This window comes from Protobothrops mucrosquamatus, unplaced genomic scaffold (genome assembly GCF_001527695.2).
Source record: "Protobothrops mucrosquamatus isolate PMUCROS unplaced genomic scaffold, P.Mucros_1.0 scaffold1055, whole genome shotgun sequence".
In the NCBI taxonomy this organism is placed as follows: Eukaryota; Metazoa; Chordata; class Lepidosauria; order Squamata; family Viperidae; genus Protobothrops; species Protobothrops mucrosquamatus.
This window is the reverse complement of record NW_015387287.1, coordinates 47349-54809: the sequence shown is the minus strand read 5'-3', so window position 1 is coordinate 54809 and position 7461 is coordinate 47349. Positions and strand designations below refer to the sequence as shown.

Sequence of the window (7461 nt, the reverse complement as noted above, 5' to 3'; positions counted from 1 at the left end):
TGTTCTCTGTAACAAGCGGGCGAGGCAGTGGCTCAGTGGTTAAGAGGCTGGCCTTGTTGGCAAATAATGCCTGATTTCACAGTGCCCGACAATATGTGACACACAGATAGTGGATTACAGTTTGTCTAGTGCAGGGGTAGGCAACCTTGGCTCTTTTATGACTGGTGGACTTCAACTCCCAGAATTCCTGAGCCAGCATGGCTCAGCTTGGAAACCTCTCCCTTTCCCCTCAGCATGGCTGGCTCAGGAATTCTGGGAGTTGAAGTCCACGAGTCATAAAAGAGCCACGGTTGCCTACCCCTGGTCTAGTGGTCAGGTTTTCAAAATATTGCCTCATAGGTTTGATGCACATGTAGCGATCATATTTCAACGCGGATAGCATCAAGATCACGAGAAGTATTAGTATTGCTTTATACTGCACTGTTAAGACTACTCTTGGAATACTGCATCCGGTTTTGGTCACCACGACACCCAAAAGATGTTGAGACACGAGAAAGTGCAGCGGAAAGCAACAAAGATACCGGGTCTGGAGGCTAAAGAGAGAAGTATTAGGAATATCATGTCTGATAGCTGTCTTCCAATATTTGAGAGACTTAACGCAAAGAAGAGGGGGACAACCTGTTCCCCAAAGCACCCGAGGGCAAGACAAGAAGTAACTGATGGAAGCTTTGGATAATTGGCAAAGTCTATGGGAAAAAACCCTAAAAATTACTTTGGCAACCTCCTATAAGGAAAACCTATATAAGATGTTTTATAGGTGGCACCTCCCTCCCACAAGATTAGCACGAATGAATAAGGGGAAATCCCCGATACGTTGGAAGTGTGGAGAGACCGTTGGGAATTACTACCATATGTGGTGGAAATGCACACAGGCACAAACATTTTGGAATTTATTAAAGAAATGGCTGGAAGAAATCCTGCTAATAGATATAGAGGCCAAACCGGAATTTTTCCTACTGGGAATTATAGAAAGAAAATACAAGAAAGATATAAATTATTTATTACTGCATATAGTAATGGCGGCACGAAGAGCCTTCGCTCAAAAATGGAAAGAGAAAGATATTCCAAACCGAAGAGGAAATAATATTGAAAATCCTCAATTGCGCAGAAATGGATAGACTCACATTGGAACTCAAGGATAAAAGTGAAACTAAGTACTATAAAATCTGGGAACAATTTTATGATTGGATAGATAACAAGAGGGCAGCCAAGACAAATGTATAGTGTTAGAATAAAATATAGATTATAGACAAATGTATATTTAAAAGAAGAACTATATGTCTATATGAGTACTAATGTTACTGTAAAGTGACGGAAGATGTATGGAACCAGTGATGTCATATCTATGTCCAATGTTTTTTTTAATTTTGTATTATTAATAAAACTTCAATAAAAAAAGTAACTGATGAAAGCTTATCAAGGAGACTTCCAACCTAGAAATAAGGAGAAATTTCCTGACAGTGAAGGCAGCCAGTGGAACAACCTGCCTCCAGAAGTTGTGGTTGCTCCAACACTGGAGGTTTTTAAGAAGAGATTGTGCAACCATTTGTCTGAAATGGTATATAGGGTTTCCTGCTTGAGCAGCGGGATGGATCAGAAGATCTCCAAGGTCCCTTCCAAACTCTGTTATTCTGTATTCTGTTTATGACTCATTCTGGATAGGATTATCTCTTGGCTTTGATTCCCTCCTTTCCCACTTTTAACACACTGCAGCTGAAACAGGCTTCTTCTCATTTAACTCAGCAGTTTTTTAATCCCACACTCGGCTTGTTGGATCCAGACACTAAGCAGCCGTTCCTGAGCTCCAATCCCTGTGTTTGATTTAATGGGGAAATGAAATGAGCTGGTCCAGGGCTGTGCAGCTGTGTGTGAGCACAATTCAACAATGAGACCTGGCAGCTGCAAGGGGCGGTGGATTTCACAGCAGCCCTGAAAGACACAACGTGACAGATGTGTGGTTGCAAAAGAATAGCAGTGAACAAAAAGAACGTCTGCTGGGGCCCCTTTTTATGACTCACAGCTGTTTCCTCTCCAGGATGATGAAATTCACACATCCTGCTTGCAAAGGGATCAAAATCCATCAGGCTGCTTGCTGTTAGCTCTTTAGCCAGCATGAATTTTTTTTTTCCCTAGTCTGTGAGGGGAATAGGAAAGAAAGCAGATTAGAAAGCAGTGTATTTCCTTTTAACCATTCTTGAATGTAAATTTTCTAAGTTCCCGCCCATCCAGGATCATCAGAATTCGGGTCGGTTTCCATTCGTTCCATATGCTGCTATCTGGCACTTGGCCCAGTTTGGGTCTAACCACAGTTTCCATAAACCACAGCGCCTCTGAGATTGCATCTGTGTAAAACTCACTCCAGGCTATTTCAAGAGATGCAAAACCAGCTCATTATAGTGTTGGCATTAACAGATACCTTATTAGGATCTACCCCAAAAAAACCACCTCAGCATAGGCAGCTTTCCTTCGATAGCTCAGCTGGTAGAGCGGAGGACTGTAGAAGTCTGCTTGAGTCATCCTTAGGTCGCTGGTTCGATTCCGGCTCGAAGGAAATTGTTTTTGGAGCCATTTTTGATCCAGTGGTTAAAGCACCTGGCTGGAAAACAGTGAGTTCTAGTCCTGCCTTAGGCTTAGGCACAAAGCCAACCTTGGGCCAGCCACTGTCTCTCAGCCCAATCTACCTCATAGGGTTGTTGTTCTGGGGAAAATAGGAGGAAGGTGTGTTGGATATGAGGGAGAAAAGTAGTTCAGGAATGTGAAACACAAATAAATAAATCTCTGCCGCCTTGAGTTATTAATAAAAATAAAGGTAGGATACAAACAAACTAGAGAGTGTTCCCTTTAACATGGAAGTAAAGGCCTGTAGCTCTGATGCTGCCAGATGACTCAGTTTAGTTCAGGGGTAGGCAACCTTGGCTCTTTTATGACTCGTGGACTTCAACTCCCAGAATTCCTGAGCCGGTTGGCTCAGGAATTCTGGGAGTTGAAGTCCACGAGTCATAAAAGAGCCAAGGTTGCCTACCCCTGGTTTAATTGGATTCTCTTCCCTAAAATACATTTTTTCATTTCCCAGCAATTACAATCTCAATATATGATGTTATCTAACATAAATATATACAGGTGACTTACAACCACAATTGAGCCCAAAATTTCTGTTGCTAAGCGAGACAGTGGTTAAGTGAACTTTGCCCCACTATACGACCTTTCTTGCCACAGTTTTTAAGCAAATCACTGCAGTTGTTAAGTTAGTAACGTGGTCGTTAAGTGAATCCTATTTCTCCATTGACTTTGCTTGTCAGGTCACAAAAGGGGTTCACATGACACCGGGACGCTGCAACCGCCATAAATACATGCCAGTTGCCAAGCGCCTTAATTTTGATCACATGACCACAGGAGTGCTGCAATGGTCATAAGTGTGAAAAACAGCCCTAGGTCACTTTCGTTCAGTTCTGTTGTAACTTCAAATGGTCACTAAAGGAATGGCTGTAAGTCGAGGACCACCTATAGTCAGATTTTATATTTTTCCCTCCATCTGTGTGTTTTTCAACCTCGAAAGCTTCACAATGTGCGGACTTCCCGTTCCAAACAAGGACCTTACATGCTGCATTTTATGATTGTATATGTCCAGGATACTTTGTTAAAAGGCAAGCTAATAATAATAATAATAATAATAATAATAATAATAATAATAATAATAATAATAATAATAATAATAATAATAATAATAATAATAATAATAATAATAATAATTAAAAAAAAAGTTGGAAGGGACCTTGGAGGTCATCTAGTCCAACCCCCTGCTCAGGCAGGAAACCCTATACCATTTCGGACAAATGGCTGTCCAGTTTCTTCTTAAAAACTTCCAGTGTTGGCGCATTCACCGCTTCTGGAGGCAGGTTGTTCCACTGGTTAATTGTTCTAACTGCCAGGAAGTTTCTCCTTAGTTCTAGGTTTCATAGTTTACTAAGTCAGCCAAACCCCAAATAACATTCTGGTTCGTATACATTCAAAATTAATCTACAATGAATCTACAGTGTTTTTTGAACTTGGCAAATTTAGGAGAAGTGGACTTCAACTCCCAGAATTCCCCCAGCCAATTTCTTGTTTTCAAGGAAAAAAAAATCAAGATAAAGCCTTTTGGAAAAAGCACCTTTGGGACAACCATGACCTGGATGACTGAGAATCTCCATAGAAAGACTCAAAAGTATTGTAAAGCATTTCCTAGCATAAAAAGGCATGGGTCAACACAGTTGATTCTGCAATTCGTTAACCAAATTGTGTCAAAATAAAGCTTTGTTTGCATTTTCCAACACACTAAGCCTACTTGGACCAAGAGTATAAAATCAAATCCCCCAAGTTTAAAATGAAATATTTAAATGACAAAGATTGATTTTATGCTTACAGATGTTTGCCACTTATCTTCCTTTGAATGATGACACATTCAAAGGTTCTATTGATTAATCATTTGGGTTAAAAAAAATGTAGACCAGGATATGTGCCTTAAATAGATCCACGTTTAAGTTGAAGTCCAGCCATCTTAAAGTTGCCAAGGTTGAAAAACACATAACAGAATAACAAAGTTGGAAGGGACCTTCGAGGTCTTCTAGTCCAACCTGCTGCTCAAGCAGGAGACCCCGTTATTTCAGACAAATGGTTATCCAATCTCTTCTTAAAAGCATCCAGTGATGGAGTACCCATGACTTCTGAAGGCAAACCGTTCCATTGGGTTATGGTTCTCACTGTCAGGAAATCTCTCCTTAATTCTAGGTTGCTTCTCTTCTTGATTAGTTTCCATCCATTCCTTATTCTGCCTTCAGGTGCTTTGAAGAATAGGTTGACCCCCCTCTTTTTTGTGGCAGCTCTTTAGATATTGAAACACTGCTGTTGTGTCACCCCCTAGTCCAGATATGTCAAACACAAGGCCCGGGGGCCGGATGCAGCCCGCGAAGTGGTTTCATGTGGCCCGCAAAGCCATCCTGGAAACAGTGAGGGAACGGCCCCTGTTGCCTTGGCCCTGGCCCAGGCTGGCCGGGAGCTAATGTACAATTTTGTGGTGGCCATCTATGCTGAAATGCATTCAGTCTTAGCTGCACAAGGCCATCCAGAAACAGCAAGGAACCAGCCCCTGCTGCGTTGGCCCCGCCCCCTGGGTGCATGCTGGGGAGGTGTCACCCTTTGTGAGGAATGAAGAAATGCACCATGCCTTGGCGCTTGCCCTGGTCCCACCCCCTTCTGCCAGAGACCCTCAGATCTGTCCCACTCCTACCCAGGCCCCCACAGGCACCCTTGACACGAACGATGTAGAGCTGGCCATGCCCACCCAGTAGGCCACACCCACTCCATCCATGCCCACCCAGTAGGCTGCACCCACCCCGGCCACATCTACCTGGTCCCCCAAGGGCAACCGCAATGCTGATGCGGCCCTCAATGAAATTGAGTTTCACACCCCTGCCCTAGTCTTTCTTTTCACTAGACTAGACAAACCCAATTCGTACAACCGTTCTTCATATGTTTTAGCTCCAGCCCTCTAATCATCTTTGTTGCTTTTCTCTGCATTTTTTCCAGAGTCTCAACATCTCAACACTAGAAGCATATGAAATGGCTTGCTAATCCCGAAGGAATTATGGCCACCTTATATGATGCAACCTGTTCATTGCAAACACCTTTACGCATTCTGCTCCTTGGCATGCTAGTAATATGGATTAGCTTGTCTCCCCCTAACACAGTGATGGCGATCCTTTTAGAGACCAAGTGCCTAAAAACTGCCCCGCTCCGGCACCCTGCTCTGGCCTGCCCTGCCCTGCCCTGCCCTGCCCTGCCCTGCCCTGCTCTGCCCTGCCCCGCCCCACCCCGTCCACCCGCAGGGCCACCCACCACCTCCACGACCCACTGCAGATGAACCAGGGGGCCCAGCAGCACCATGGCAGCCATGCCCTCTGCCCGCGCCCTGCAGCAGCATCGGCACACAATGGGGTGCAAGGGCGGAGTCCTGTCCCCGCTGCCCAGCTGCAATGTCTTTGGCTGCGCTGCTCGGCGCGGGCCGTGCCCGGGGACAACTCTCCTGCAGGGGAGGCTGCTGGTGAGGATCGCACCACGGGGAGAGGCAGGGCTGGGGTGACAGCGCACGTGCCCACAGAGAGGGCTCTGAGTGCCACCTCTGGCACAGGTACCATAGGTTCGCCACCACTGCCCTAACACATACCTTTCTATTCTATATTCTATTCATCTTCTCAGCAAGTTGGAAGTATCAGTCAGAATAGAGCTGGAAGGGACCTTGGAGGTCTTCTAGTCCAACCCCCTCCTCAAGCAGGAGACTCTATACCATTTCAGACAAATAGCTCTCCAGTCTTTTCTTAAAAACCTCCGGTGATGAAGCACCCACAACTTTGGAAGGCAAGCTGATCCATTGATGAATTGTTCTCACTGTTGGGAAGTTTCTCCTTAATTCCAGGTTGCTTCTCTCCTTGATTAGTTTCCACCCACCATTTCTTGTCTTGCCTTCCTTTCAATTCTCAACCTATTAATTGCTCCTGCAAGCAACAGAGCCGATCTCTCCAGTGGTGTGGTTAGAACATAAATCTGATGAAGCAGGCACAAAGTATGATGAAGCACGCACAAAGTATGATAGCTCAACACAGCGTGACCCGCTGGAGCCCGGCTGCTACCATGTATAGAAAGGCTGAGCCCAACCCCACCTCCCTCCCTCCCTTCTCTCTCCAGACTCTTTCCCGTCTGCCACATGCACGGAGCGCCCTGCTTAGCACTTCCTCCATCTCCTTTTGGCAGCCTTTGTTAACAGAGGAGGGAAAAAGAACAGCCCAGAACAGGGGTCTTCAAACTTGGCTCTTTCATGACTTGTGGACTTCAACTCCCAGAATTCCTCAGCCACCATGCCTGGCTGAGGAATTCTGGGAGTTGAAGTCCACAAGTCATAAAGGGGCCAAGTTTGAAGAACCCTGGCCCAGAAGGAAAAATAGGGTGGTTTTTTTCCCCCTATACCAGTGGTGGCGAACCTATGGCATGGGGGCCAGTGGTGGCACTCGGAGCCCTCTCTGTGGGCACACGTTGCCCCAGCCTTGCCTCCCCGTGATCCCCTCCTCTCCAGCAGCGCAGCCAAGGACATGGCAGCCAGGCAGCGTAGACAAGGCTCTGCCCTCACACCCCATCATGCAGTTGATGCTGCAGGGCGTGGGCAGAGGGTGTGGCCGCCATAGCGCTGCTCGGCTGCCTGGGCGACTGGTGGCGGGGCCGTGGAGGCGGTGAATGGTCCTGTGAGCAGGTGGGGCGGGGAATGGGGGGGCAGAGTGGGGGTGGGGCAGGGGGTGGAGCGGGGGCGGGGCCAGTTTTTAGGCACTCGGTCTCTAAAAGTTTCGCCATCACTGCCCTACACCCCTGAGCAAAAACAGAAGGCAGTCCGTTTGACACCATGCCAATCTTAAGAGCGGGGGGAGGGGGCTGTGA

At 46.2% G+C, this 7461-nt stretch overlaps 1 non-coding gene across 1 annotated transcript; it reads left to right on the top strand.

Moving 5' to 3' along the window:
• The first annotated feature begins 2463 nt into the window (after positions 1-2463).
• On the top strand, positions 2464-2551 carry TRNAY-GUA. The gene is given in 2 exon segments: positions 2464-2500; positions 2516-2551. It is a non-coding gene; the product is annotated as a tRNA-Tyr (tRNA).
• The last annotated feature ends 4910 nt before the right edge of the window (positions 2552-7461 follow it).